This window comes from Littorina saxatilis, linkage group LG3 (assembly GCF_037325665.1).
Source record: "Littorina saxatilis isolate snail1 linkage group LG3, US_GU_Lsax_2.0, whole genome shotgun sequence".
NCBI classification, from domain to species: domain Eukaryota; kingdom Metazoa; phylum Mollusca; class Gastropoda; order Littorinimorpha; family Littorinidae; genus Littorina; species Littorina saxatilis.
The window spans coordinates 54,833,550-54,849,106 of NC_090247.1; the positions used below are offsets into that span (position 1 = coordinate 54,833,550).

The window sequence follows — 15,557 nt, forward strand, 5'->3', positions numbered from 1 at the left end:
AATGATAAGTAGCCGGATTTTAAAAAGAGTGCTATTTCATCAACGATACTTTTGGGTCGTGAAAAACAACAGCAACATCAACAACAACAACAACCGTTTAGCCAATGTTTTTCTTGGAATTTGCTTTATATTTATCTGTGCTTACAAAAACAATAAAGATCAGTTATCTCAGCTCTGAGTGTGAGTGCCGTATGCGTGCGTACGTGCGTGTGTGCGTGTGTGTGTGTGTGTGTGTGTGTGTGTGTTAGTGTGTGTGTGTGTGTGTATGTGTGTGTGTGCGTGCGTCCGTGCGTGTGTGTGTGCGTGCGTGCGTGTGTGTGTGCAAACATAATTTTGCACCATAACTATGTAATAATTAGTAGCCGGATTTTAAAAAGAGTGCTATTTCATCAACGATACATTTAGGTCGTGAACAACAACAACAACAACAACAACAACAACAACAACAACAACAACAACAACAACAACAACAAGTAACCCCCTCCCGTGAAAAAGCATCGTGAAATCCATCACGGATCAGCCGATCCTTTAACATGGGGTGAAACCAACACTCCACTTGCACAAATAACAAACATAACAAACCTATCTGGATGTTTCTTGCACAGAGAGGGAAGTTTTTACTGAATTTTATTTTAATATTGATATGGGTGTCAATAGAATATTTTCCAGAAATAAGTCTGTCCATACACGTGCTGCAGAGTTCCACATCTAGATCTGTCTATTAATATTAGCTGCCAAGCTACGCCAGAAACTGAGAAAGACAGGGGCGGATCCAGGGGGGGTTCCGGGGTTTCCGCCAAAAAAATAAAATTGAAAATAAAGACAGATAGCTCCATTTTCCTTGATTTTCATCAACATTTTCCCTAAAAAAAGTTTGGACCCCCCTCCCCCCCCCCCCCTTGAAAAGGATGTGATCCGCCCTTGAAAGAGAACTGCATGAAACGCTTGCGCAGGGAGAGAAATGCGCGTACACTGGTTTACACGTGTACGCAAATAGCTGCCAAGCGAAGCCAGAAAGAAAACTGCATGAAACGCTAGCTCCGGTGCAATGCTCCGGTGAATCAACGCTGTAATTACCCCCCCCCCCCCCCCCCGTTTTTACATTTAGTCAAGTTTTGAAAAGACGTCATAACGTGAATAATGGCCTCACCTACAATTTCTGTCACTTCTTCTCCATGTCTCCCGAAGAAGTGACAAAGAATTCCGAGGACGAAGTTTGTCTCGGTGACTTCAACATATCTTTCAGTGGTAAAAAAAACCCTAATCGTAAGGTCACCGCCAGGCTGTGCATACATCGCTATCGTATACAATTAACTGAGCTAGAAGTAGGGGAAGGGCTCCTAATATGGACCCCCTTTTGTTTCATGCCGATAACTAGCTTGTTTTTTTGCGAAGAAGTTTCATTTTGTGTTTGGTAGTCCTTCTCTCTTAGGTTAACCGTTAGGCATAATTAGAGTGAAATAGCTCTGATAGACATTCAGCAACAATCAAATACAGAAACAGTCACAAATGGTCCATATTAGGAGCCTGGGCGCCCAATATGGACCAGTGAAGCGGCCTTCGCAAATCACTGTAAAAAGCCCCCTATACTTCAAAATAGCATGATTCAACTTAGTGTGCAAGTCAGACTTAATCAAAATATGCTTTAGATTTATCTGTTTCGGGTTGATGAGAGCATTATTTGAAGCACACCACGAAACTAAAGAAGCTTATCAAAAACAGAGTGAAAATAAGTGAAATTATTAACTTCCACGAAAAGAAGACTTTTTGTTATATTTTTTGGAAATCTCGAGGGATAGTTATAGGTTATTTTCAGCAAGCTTCTTTATGAATTAATGAAAATAGCCTTTAGCTTTTATTTTCTTCGATTTGTTGAAGGTGGGCCATATTAGGGGACTCAGACATATGGGAATGTCGCTAAACCTGGAACAGTTAAGGAGAAACAGCCGTACCAGACAAAAAAATTATTATTGCAAAGCGTTTTTTATATTGTCACATACTAGACTCTATCAGTAAACAAACGAACAACATAAGATAAAATAAAAGTCACACAACTCATCAAACTGACCATTATAAAAATTTCTGCATTTGTTCCAGGTTGGACGCATGGGTGTGTAAAGTGGAACACTGTGTTGTCAAACTCGGAACACATGCAAAAACACACTGACTCTCTTTCTAGCTCTGTCTGTGTCTCACACACACATATATACACCCACACACTCTCAATCACACGCACACAATTACACATTGCCACACACACAAGATAAATTCTTACGTCATAACATTTTGATTTAGCCATCTTATTTAAATGTCTGTTTTTCCACATAACATTGGATTTTTACCAAAGAAATAGTAAATTTGATAACAATTAATGCCTCAAATGTGAAAAAAATATAAATAAGGGCTAGGTCTAAACAAATCGGATAAAAAAAACTGTTTTTGTAAAACATGAAAAAAGAAGCTAAGAAACGATTTTTCACTCAATGTCCTTTTGTTTTCTACTTTCAGTGCAGTCCTCGTGTGATCAATGCCGTGTGTATACTGCTGGCACTGTATAATGTTCAAAGGGGTGTTGGTGCCACACAAGAAGCAGTACCAAGATATTTCGCAGCATAAAAGTCGTGACAGGAACACCAAATGTTCTTGATGCGCAACGCAAACCCATTTCCCCGTTTCTGACAGCCGACAACGCGCAGCCCATTTCTTCGGGTAGCCACCGTCCGGGTCCCAAAATACTGTAAAACAAATCAATCAACCATTCAATAAAAGGTATAGAAGGAAAAAATACAATAAAACTGAAAAGAGAATTGAGTACGTGACTAAAACGGTTCTATGCTAAATGCTCAGCGGACAAATGCCCCCCTCCCCCCCCCCCCCCCGGACAACAGTACTGCCCCCCGGACAACAGTACTGCCCCCTAGACATTTGCCCCCCGTGACAATGAATTGCCCCCCATTCTTGTCTGTATGTTTAGCGAGTTATCAAGTGTTGTATTGTTGTCTAGAGGGTATTCATAGGTAATGGAAGTCTATAATTTGTTTTCTCAACGATATCTATATAATGCTTCCTGGTTTGAATACACACACACACACACACACACACACACACACACACACACACACACACACACACACACACACACACACACACACACACATATATATATATATATATATATATACACACACAATCACACACATATAGACACATACTCATAAATACTGTAAACACCCAGACAAAGACAAACTGACAGACATACACACAGACAAACCGACACAGACACTTGCACGCCCACACTTACGCCCGCATTTACACCAGCAAACACACTCACACACACACACACACACACACACACACACACACACACACACACACACACACACACATACACACACACTCTTATTGAAGTGAACGGCTTTTGCAAAAACTTGCACGAAGAGTGGTGAGAAAAAAAATTGGGGGGCAGGTGTCCGGGGGGCAGTTGTCCTCCCTCGGTGGGGGGGCAGGTGTCCGGGGGGCAATTGTCCTAGTAGGGCAATTATCCGGAGGGGGGGGGCAGTTGTCGGGGAACAATTATCCAGGGGCAATTAGCCTGCCACGGACTAAAAACACCAGTGTTCACTTTATCGTTTGATGAGGGTAAGATGGAACAGAATGCGTCAAAGCTGGAACACTGTTCCATGTTTGCCTCTATATGTGTTCCAGCATAGCCGCATGGCACCTGCATGGATTTCGACTTTAGCTGTAGGATACATATGACGTTTCCAATCTTTTTTTCCCGTTCATAGTGTAACACATTGATGTAGGTTTGTAATAGCAATCAACATTTTATGTGAACGTATATAGATAAAGAGTAATAAAACGAATTCTAGACAATAGAAATAAGAAGAAGAAGGGAGAAAAGTTAAAAAAGCGTACCTCTTCTTTGGTTTTGACGCAATTGCCATTTTTCTTTTTGCAATAACATCGGGAGGGGTCACTAGACATTTCTGCTAAAAAAAAATTCATGAATTGTTTCCCGTTGACCGCATATTGAGGTGTTCCAAGTTAGCCGACTGTTCCGGGATTGGCGACTTTCCCTTACTTTGAGATTTTGCTATTATTTTTTGTTTGCAGTAGAAAACCGCAGTCAACACTGCTTAAATGTAACAAATACGGTCTGAGCTGTCATATATAGCAATTTTTGTGTGATAAAAGCTTTGGCTGTGGACAGAAACGAGTCCGTTTTAGGCGGCAAATTTAGAGTGAACGCTGCCAAAAGTGAACAAGTCGCGTAAGGCGAAAATACAATATTTAGTCAAGTAGCTGTCGAACTCACAGAATGAAACGCAATGCCATTTTACTCGTAGCATCGTCAGGCCACCGCTCATGGCAAAGGCAGTGAAATTGACAAGAAGAGCGGGGTAGTAGTTGCGCTAAGAAGGATAGCACGCTTTTCTGTACCTCTCTTTGTTTTAACTTTCTGAGCGTGTTTTTAATCCAAACATATCATATCTATATGTTTTTGGAATCAGGAACCGACAAGGAATAAGATGAAAGTGTTTTTAAATTGATTTGGACAATTTAATTTTGATAATAATTTTTATATATTTAATTTTCAGAGCTTGTTTTTAATCCGAATATAACATATTTATATGTTTTTGGAATCAGCAAATGATGGAGAATAAGATAAACGTAAATTTGGATCGTTTTATAATTTTTTTTTTTTTTTACAATTTTCCGATTTTTAATGACCAAAGTCATTAATTAATTTTTAAGCCACCAAGCTGAAATGCAATACCGAACCCCGGGCTTCGTCGAAGAGTACTTGACCAAAATTTCAACCAATTTGGTTGAAAAATGAGGGCGTGACAGTGCCGCCTCAACTTTCACGAAAAGCCGGATATGACGTCATCAAAGACATTTATCAAAAAAATTAAAAAAGCTTTCGGGGATTTCATACCCAGGAACTCTCATGTCAAATTTCATAAAGATCGGTCCAGTAGTTTAGTCTGAATCGCTCTACACACACACACACACACAGACACACACACACACACACACACACAGACACACGCACATACACCACGACCCTCGTTTCGATTCCCCCTCGATGTTAAAATATTTAGTCAAAACTTGACTAAATATAAAAAAAGAGAAAAAGCCTAACGGTTTTGAGGTTTGTGTATCTGCAACTGTTTTGACATGTGCAAGTTATCCAGAGAGGGTGAATACAGCGAATGAAATTGTTTTGAGCGCTCTAGCGCAGTTAGTTTGTCAGAACAGGAGGTGGTCCATATTAGGAGCCGGTCCATATTAGGAGCCTTTCCCCTACGACTGCTTCTTCGACACAGTTGGTAGCGAATGAGTTATTACAAGTATCATAATATCCTGACTGTTAGCAAATGACATGTCGAATAAAAAAAATCATTACCAATTCAGTGCCCCATATAGCTTTTTGACCAATCAGGACGGATTCTAGATGACCCTCTAAATGTTATATAACGTTCAGGCAGGGACCCTTTTTGTATATCAAGCTAAAAATTAACAAGACAAAGTAAAAAAAATTAAATTAACAATATCAGCGTGATTTATTCAAAAGAATGACACTTCAAATGCTGTCAGATAATACTCTCTTTATCTAAAAAATACCGAAAAGCGAGTTTTGTCGGTGGGTGCTTTACGGAATGAATGCCGACCCGCAGCTCACTTGAAATCTAAATTATCTAAGTTCGGAAAAATCAAGTGAAATTGCGTCACTCGCTTTATGTCAAATGTATCTTTACGTCATTTCCCATCCGTCTGGAGTCGGTTCTAAATCTGTCGCTCTCTGTTCAACAAGAAAAAGCGATTGTGAGATTGTTGTGTGTCAAATGCATTTGACCTGTGAATATTTATCACGTCAGGTGTGTTACTCTGATTGGCTGACCCAGGTCACGAGAATTCTTTGACTGACAGGCATCATCAGGTAGGAGCGCTCAAGTTCCCATTGCGGTTGTTCTGTCTAATTCGCGGGGTCGTTTCGAAATTTCTTTTGGTCGAATTACGGTAATAAAACCGTTATTTCTAATATGCTGACTGTTAGCAAATGATAACAGACATGTCTCACAAACGATATCAGCATTCGCCTAAAAGGCTCATGTTTGATATTTTTTTTCTCGACATATCTGTTATCATTTGCTAACAGTCAGCATATTAGAAATAACTCATAATAAACATGAACTTACGGCCTTCGAGTTGTTATTTGTTCAGTGTTTCTTACGTATTCAACAAGCGTAAATCCGCGAGCTACTTATGCGTGCATGCAATTGTGTGGTCAGTGCTAATAGTACTTCGGACATTATTTGTGCAGCACAGTTCCATTACCTGCTATAATTAAAAACAAGAACATGTGTCACATAAAGATCTCATGTGTGGTATCTGCCTGGAGAGAGTGTGTGTGTGTGTGTTTGTGTGTGTGTTTGTGTGTGTGTGTGTGTGTGACGTGTGCACATGTGTGTGTGTGTGTGCGTGTGTGTGTGTGTGTGTTTGTGTGTGTGTGTGTGTTTGTGCGTGCGTGTGTGCGTGCGTGCGTGAGTGCGTGCGTTTGCGTGTGTGTGTGTGTGTGTGTGTGTGTGTATGTGTGCTTGATTTTTATTTCAATGCACAAAAGCTTGATGACGCAGTGACATACATGATATTAGCCAATGTATAACAGTCAACACGTGTGAACTCCTCCACCGAACTTCAGTCTGTTTAGCAAAACAGGGTCAACATTCAGAAAAACAAACAAGTCGCGTAAGGCGAAATTACTACATTTAGTCAAGCTGTGGAACTCACAGAATAAAACTGAACGCACTGCATTTTTTCACAATGACCGTAGTCCGCCGCTTGTGCAAAACGGAGTGAAACTGACGAGCCTGTTCAGCGCGGTAGTGGTTTCGCTGTGCTGCATAGCACGCTTTTCTGTACCTCTCTTCGTTTTAACTTTCTGAGCGTGTTTTTAATTAAAACATATTATATCTATATGTTTTTGGAATCAGGAACGGACAAGGAATAAGATGAAATTGTTTATAAATCGATTTCGGAAATTTAATTTTGATCATAATTTTTATATTTTTAATTTTCAGAGCTTGTTTTTAATCCAAATATAAGAATAAGATGAACGTAAATTTGGATCGTTTTATTAAAAAAAAAATTATTACAATGTTCAGATTTTTAATGACCAAAGTCATGAATTAATTTTTAAGCCACCAAGCTGAAATGCAATACCGAAGTCCGGCCTTCGTCGAAGATTGCTTTACAAAAATTTCAATCAATTGTATTGAAAAATGAGGGTGTGACAGTGCCGCCTCAACTTTTACAAAAAGCCGGATATGACGTCATCAAAAGTATTTATCGAAAATATCATTCCCAGGAACTCCTATGTCAAATTTCATAAAGATCGGTCCAGTAGTTTGGTCTGAATCGCTCTACACACACACACGCACAGACACACACAGACACACAGACACAGACACACACACACAGACACACACACACACACACACACACACCCACACCCACACACACACACACACACCACGACCCTCGTCTCGATTCCCCCTCTATGTTTAAACATTTTGTCAAAACTTGACTAAATGTAAAAATGGAGGTAATGTTACAAGCTACTGAGGTTAAGAATAAAAAATCTAGAAAACCAAGGTCTTGAAAGGGGGAAGTGTTAAACCGGGGGTCTTAATAATTAAGGGGGTTTCTCTGTATCTGTAGTCAGTCACACGTCTTGGTAATTGTTGTTACCTGGGTTTGGCGGAGAAACATTTCAACCTCAGGCGACAATTAACATAGGTTTGGTTACAAATCAAGCATGCGGAAAAGGTGTATTTTTATATTTAGTCAAGTTTTGACTAAATATTTTAACATCGAGGGGGAATCGAAACGAGGGTCGTGGTGTATGTGCGTGTGTGCGTGTGTGCGTGTGTGTGTGTGTAGAGCGATTCAGACTAAACTACTGGACCGATCTTTATGAAATTTGACATGAGAGTTCCTGGGTATGAAATCCCCGAACGTTTTTTTCATTTTTTTGATAAATGTCTTTGATGACGTCATATCCGGCTTTTCGTGAAAGTTGAGGCGGCACTGTCACGCCCTCATTTTTCAACCAAATTGGTTGAAATTTTGGTCAAGTACTCTTCGACGAAGCCCGGGGTTCGGTATTGCATTTCAGCTTGGTGGCTTAAAAATTAATTAATGACTTTGGTCATTAAAAATCGGAAAATTGTAAAAAAAAAAAAAAATTTATAAAACGATCCAAATTTACGTTTATCTTATTCTCCATCATTTGCTGATTCCAAAAACATATAAATATGTTATATTCGGATTAAAAACAAGCTCTGAAAATTAAATATATAAAAATTATTATCAAAATTTTTTTTTCGAAATCAATTTAAAAACACTTTCATCTTATTCCTTGTCGGTTCCTGATTCCAAAAATATATAGATATGATATGTTTGGATTAAAAACACGCTCAGAAAGTTAAAACGAAGAGAGGTACAGAAAAGCGTGCTATCCTTCTCAGCGCAACGAATACCCCGCTCTTCTTGTCAATTCCACGTGCACTGCCTTTGCCACGGGCGGTGGAGTGACGATGCTACGAGTATACGGTCTTGCTGCGTTGCGTTGCGTTCAGTTTCATTCTGTGAGTTCGACAGCTACTTGACTAAATATTGTATTTTCGCCTTACGCGACTTGTTTGTGTGTGATGTGTGCTTGCTTTTGGATTCATTTAGCCGATTATATTTTTATCTTAATGTTTTCACTTTATGTACATATCACCATACTCTTGTCTATTTTGTGTGTATGTTTAAATGATATTTGGATTTGTCACATTCTTTTTACACAACATCTTGCAAGATTATACACAATCTCTATAAAATGTCCCAATCTGTCACTGTTTAATGGATGCTGGATGTCCAGCATAATAGCAGCTGTGAGTTAAGTATTTTTCGCTGAAAACACACTAGTAAACCCACACACAAAAGTGTGATATTTAATTAGACCATGAATTTTCCTCCGAAAGCGGCGTATGGCTGCTTAAATGGCGGGGTAAAAACGGTCATACACGTAAAATTCCACTCGTGCATGATATGCAAAAACACGAGTGTACGTGGGAGTCTAAGCCCATGAACGAAGAAGAAGAAGAAGAAGAAGACCATGAATTTATATCAATTTTGTTTATTATTGTTAAGTTGCTGGGAGACTTGTTCTACATAACCACTGCTCACTGTTGTCCTGATTGTGTGTTTGTGTTTGTTAAGTTGCTAGGAGACTTGTTCTACATAACCACTGCTCACTGTTGTCCTGATTGTGTGTTTGTGTTTGTTAAGTTGCTAGGAGACTTGTTCTACATAACCACTGCTCACTGTTGTCCTGATTGTGTGTTTGTGTTTGTTAAGTTGCTAGGAGACTTGTTCTACATAACCACTGCTCACTGTTGTCCTGATTGTGTGTTTGTGTTTGTTAAGTTGCTAGGAGACTTGTTCTACATAACCACTGCTCACTGTTGTCCTGATTGTGTGTTTGTGTTTGTTAAGTTGCTAGGAGACTTGTTCTACATAACCACTGCTCACTGTTGTCCTGATTGTGTGTTTGTGTTTGACCAACCCTTGTGCTGAATAATACATTGTCATTTTCTGATTGATTGGACCCTTTTAATTCAGTTTGACAAGCTGTGCTTAGCCAACAAATCTGCGCATCTGATCCATCGATTAATTTTCTTCGACCATTATGTGCAGGTCTGAATCGAGACTGGAACAGAAGGTTTAAGACTCAAAAGCCTATCATGAAATACGGTTTAAAGGCAAAGACCTTTCCGTGAAAACAGTATACTGCACACCGTCTCAGGTCTTGCCAAACTTGTACCAAAGTGCTTGTACATTAAATAAGACCATCCCTCTACTTGGACATATAGGGGTTTTCGCACAGAAAGCCGTCAAACGTTATATGTATGCAAACACGCGCTTGGAGACACGCGACAGTGGGATTGTTTTACAGGTGCGGTTCAAGGTTACAGGTGTCAAGTGCTTCACAATGCTAGGAACTGTGTCGTTCTACAAAGCTGTGTACAAGTCAAAACCATGTAACCTGAGCAACACCTTGATTATTTTAACTAGAAACTTGTAATCATATTCGCTCATTTCAGTAATAAATGCCGTTTTGATATATTTACCAAACCCGGAGGGAAAAAATACTGTGAAATACCTATACAATTAAACAAAATTTACATTCGTTACATAGCAATCAATCAATCAAAAGAACATTACTGGCGTAGCATAGAAACCAGAGGATGCGACGTAGAATTAAATACCAATACATGATTTGAAAAGACAGCATACTGTGTATCAAAACTTTTTTTCTGTTGTTCGCATCATTAATTAGATAAAGTATCAACGACAGAAATTCTTAAAATTCTTTCTATTCACTATTTATCGTAACTTACATTTCACAAGCATTAAATGATTAAAAACCCACGTCTCAACTGGGTACATAGCTTTGTAGAATTAGCCCACCTCACTGTAATTATATACATGCAAAATGTCAATGCAGAAATTCTTAAAATTCGTTTCATTAACTAGTGATTATACCTCACTATGAGTGTGACAAACCGTCGTTGTTTTCACATTTTGGTGGTAAAACGATGACCAAAGGCTTAAAAGACAAGGTGGAATAGAAGAAGAAGGGAAAACAAGAAATTCCTTCGAGGTAGGAAAAACACCCCCGTTGGTCAAAGGGAAATAACCATTCTCACTGCACCCATTCTCACTGCCACCAACTGAGAAGGTTATTTCCCTTTGACCATGAATATGTTTCTCTATAAGTCCTTGTAGAATCTTAATCCACCAATAACTCCCTAACCGTGTGTTTGACTGGTCCCAATTTTTGTAAGGACCGTCTCAGGAATGTATAGAACCTGTTCACCAAGTTTGGTGACGATCGGTCCGTTCATTCTTGAGATCTATATGCGAACACAAACACACAAACACACACACACACAAACAAACAAACAAACACATCGACCGAAACCTATACACACCCCTATACCGGGGGTGTAAAAAAGTCCTTTCAAAGTTGTTATCCTGTTTTGCTATAGCGGGTCTCCTCTGTTTCACCTCTCCTGCGATCTATGAGAGACTGCAGACAGCTCACGTATACCCCACAGAATCAACAGGTATCATTGTTCGTTGTTGCCTGGGTCGCTTCAACTGGTCCTCAGACACACAATAATGATACGGTTCACAGACTACAAAACAAGGGGAGTTGCTAAACCGCTTTGTGCTCTGTAATTGCAACACGTCTATGTCCTGATTGTAATCACGGGTATGTGAACACAGAAGACCATTATCGTTGATCTCTTGTTAGTACTGTGGGTTGTAATCAGCACATTGTGCGTGCTAAAACCTTAAAGGGGGCCTTCCACTGCAAAGTATGTCATTTTACAGCGTTTTATTTATGTCGCGTATTTGTCACTGCTGCTATTGAGAACGTAACATCTCATCTCAATTCCGTCATCTATATCATGCGATGAAGTTCGAGTTCTTTCTTTATTTGGTGTTTAACGTCGTTTTCAACTACGAAGGTTATATCGCGACAGAGAAAGGGGGGAGATGGGATAGAGCCACTTGTTAATTGTTTCTTGTTCACAAAAGCACTAAGGCCAAAAAAAAAAAAATTGTCTGTTTAGGGTAACCCGACCGACCCTATCGATTTGGCGCCGACCCAAAAACTTTTTTTTGATTTAAAAAAAAAAAAAGAAAAAAAAGAGGTAAAAATGCTAAAAAAAGACATTTGGCGTTTCTTTCTCTCCCTTTCTCTCTGTTTTATTTATACGTTAGTTTTGAAACATGTATTCATCAAATATAAGAAGTGAATGTTCAGCCAACATAGCATTTACACCAAAAAAAAAAAAAAAAAAAAAAAAAAAATACCTACCTACCGACCCTACTTTTTTTGGTCATGTTACCCTAAACAGACAATTTTTTTTTTTGGCCTAATACAAAAATTGCTCCAGGGGCTTGCAACGTAGTACAATATATTACCTTACTGGGAGAATGCAAGTTTCCAGTACAAAGGACTTAACATTTCTTACATACTGCTTGACTAAAATCTTGACAAACATTGACTATATTCTATACAAGAAACACTTAACAAGGGTAAAAGGAGAAACAGAATCCGTTAGTCGCCTCTTACGACATGCTGGGGAGCATCGGGTAAATTCTTCCCCCTAACCCGCGGGGGGTGAAGTTCGAGTTACACATTTCTCTTGGTAGAACGAATTTAGTGAGATGTTACATTTAGCTGAGGTAAGAAACGCACGAAAGTCACAACATTTTGAATGCCAGGGTGCGTATGAACCGATGAAGACTATTGGAAAGAACGTCAAGGTTGCTATAATTCCTACATTTCAAACATGATGTTTTTGCAAAATTACGGTGCCTTAATTAAGGTTACATGTATTTCCTTTTCTTTTGCAAATATTTAACTTTGAGTAATCTGTTTTGTCACCATGTGGACTGATCATTTTTTAGCATTGAAAGAGTGTTGCTTGTTTTGTTCCCGGTGTAACACGACATTTTTACTCCACGAAAAATTTACTCCGGAGTAAATATTTCGTACGAAATTCTTACTCCGAGTACACTTTTCGTACGAGATAAGAACTCCCCAAGGCACGAAAAAATTACTCCCTCCACGAAATTTTTACTCCCCATTTTTTTTTACTTCCAGTAAAAATCTCGTACGCAAAAATGGGATGCGGGTGAAGGGATAATGCCAATAAGTGATCTCGCGCACACGAATGTCGCGCTACCCTCCTTCCACCCCCAAGACTAACAGGGGACAAGGGAGTAAAAATTTCGTACACCGGGCATGGGAAGTTAAATTGCTCGTGTTAGGGTGAAGTAATTTATTCGTTATTTCTTCGTCAGGGGAGATACAATTTTGTACGAAATGTTCACTCGGAACTCACCTGTCTTGGGGAGTAATTTTCTCGTGTAATGGGGGAGTGCTTTTTTCGTAAAGGGAGTAACTTTTTCGTACGAAATGTTTACTCCGGAGTAAAAATCTCGTGGGAGTAATTTTCTCGTGTTACACCGGGCCAATTGCTTATATTATCGTATTTAATGACGATAACATGCTATTTCTGTGCTGTGCTAATTAAGTCTGTTCAGTTTTTATCTTATATGATATTTTTGCTGACTGGGGGGGGGGGGGGGGGGGTTTCCGGAAATATTGAACGAAAACGACGAACATGATTCTTGCAAAACATTGACTAAAACGCACGAGCAGCATCAAGAATTTCAAGAAATCGTTCTCTGGCACATATATACCTCCAATGATTTAAGGGGCAAAATAACTACGGTATATCAAATCCAAAAAAAAAAAGAGACTGCCAACGTTCCAAAATTCAGAATCAAAAACCAAGAAAGGTAGGTTGTTGGAACGTTTGTTATTGACAAAACAATACATTCACAGATATTTCGACCCAACGGTCTTTTAAGTGAACAGACAAACAAATATTCACACAAAACTTATCTTGATAAGTTTTTATATTTTTTTTGTGCGTGCTAAAACCTTAAAGGTTAAAAAAAAAAAAAAAAAGGTGAGAAAAAAAAGTTGATTATCAGTTTACGAAAACTGATAGAACTATAAAGATAAGTTTTGTGTGAATATTTGTTTGTCTGTTCACTTAAAAGACCGTTGGGTCGAAACATCTGTGAATGTAATGTTTTGTCAATAAGAAACGATCCAACAACCTACCTTTCTTGTTTTTTGATACGGTATATCAGTCCGGACATGTGCGTACAAATCTCTTCAGAATTCATGACAAAATTAACTTCCGGCGAAAAGAAAAAATCTCGTACTTTGTTCAAAACATACACAAATTGCATATAGACAAAAACAAGATGTTTTTGATTACACTTTATTCGACGTCTCGGTAATGGATCCGCTCACACATCATCACAAAGCACACCAGTTTCGATCACACACAGAGTCTCACGCAAACTTAACAATGTCCTCAAGCACGAATGGATTCAACCAATGACTAATAAATAACAACTAAACAACAGCTGTACATTTCAAGAATACGATGAATGTGAGCCATACACAGCAATCACTGTTGATGTAAATGACTAAAAGGTACGACGGCTGAACAAAAATTCTTGGCCCCCTAAGTAAAGATCTTTTTGTCTGCCCTCAAATTTAGCACAAACGCACACGAAAAACCCTCAAAAATAAGAAAATGAAAAAAACAACCCATTAACCAAAAATAAACAACGAAACAGATAGAGGGCTGTCGTTCCAAAATCAAGAATGAAAAAAAGATTTGTTATTGGAACGTGTGATTATTTACATAAGAAAACATTACCGTCCTTTTTGTGAATAATTAAATGTTCCAATATGGAATCACTAATTTTTTTAAAAGTTATTCTTGCCCACAAATTAGTGACGCCACGAATGCTGACAGTCACTGATCTGACGTATCCCTCTGGCAGAATGGACAAATACAACTTTTGAATACTGATATATCATCACGCAGGGGAAAAATCAAGAGGTTGGTGCAAAATCTTGTGATCATGTTCTCACAGGTGGCCCTAGGTTTTACTCCTTCCTGCGTCGCATAATATGTGAATGCATTGTTATCTCAAGGTTTCTCTTTTGTTGACAAATGACCGCGGGTTATTATCTCTTTGAACATAAGTGATGTCTATAAGAGAGAGTAGAGAAGATCGAGGGCATAGGCCTGAATTATATTAAATGTTATTCTCACGAGATACGTGTAACACTATTAATGTGCATAGCATGTTTTGCTTTGTGTGGTTGTGTTGACTGCACCGCCTCTAAATAGCCCGATTAGATTAATACAGTCGAGCCTGTCCATACTGACCACCCAAGGGACCAACTTAAAAGTGGTCCTTCAGGACAGGTGGTCGTTGGGGCCCGTGTAGCTCAGGTGGTAGAGCACTGGACTTGTGATCGAAAGGTAGCTGGTTCGAATCCGGGCCGGGACGGACACAGGTCAACCTTCTGTGCAGACCCAGAGACGGTATCCATCTCCCACCTCGGTCATTCTGCCATAAGTGCAGATGGCTGATACCACCTAAACACGCATAGACTTGTGTATCTCATCCAAAGTCGGGTTAAAAATTGAATTTCTCTCAGGTGGTCGTTACGAAAAGGTGAATCATATCTAGGAAAGAACCTCGTCGAGGTTTCTTTGGATGGTCATAAAGGGCAGGTGGTCGTTATCAAGAGGTGGTCGCCAAGGCAGGTTCGATTGTACTGTATTTGTCCTATGACTGAGGTTAAATGGCACACACATTTTTAAGGATGTCATCAAGCTAGATCTTTAGGGACCACAGTTTTTGTTTTTACTACGCTTCGTATGTGTGCTTTTAATTTTTGTTTTCTGACACATATTTTGCTCAATTCCTGATCACAGAACATATTATGAACTTATCTTTGAATACAAACAGCATAAGTGTGGATAGCTAAAGGGCACTTGATGACGAGGTGATGAGGGTGAGATCTGGGATAAAAATTT

The 15,557-nt window shown here is 39.1% G+C and overlaps 1 protein-coding gene across 1 annotated transcript in view; it reads left to right on the plus strand.

The window, feature by feature from the left end:
• Window positions 1-15,557, plus strand: part of LOC138962701 (uncharacterized) — a 223,453-nt gene that overhangs the window by 79,060 nt on the left and 128,836 nt on the right. The window lies entirely within an intron of this gene.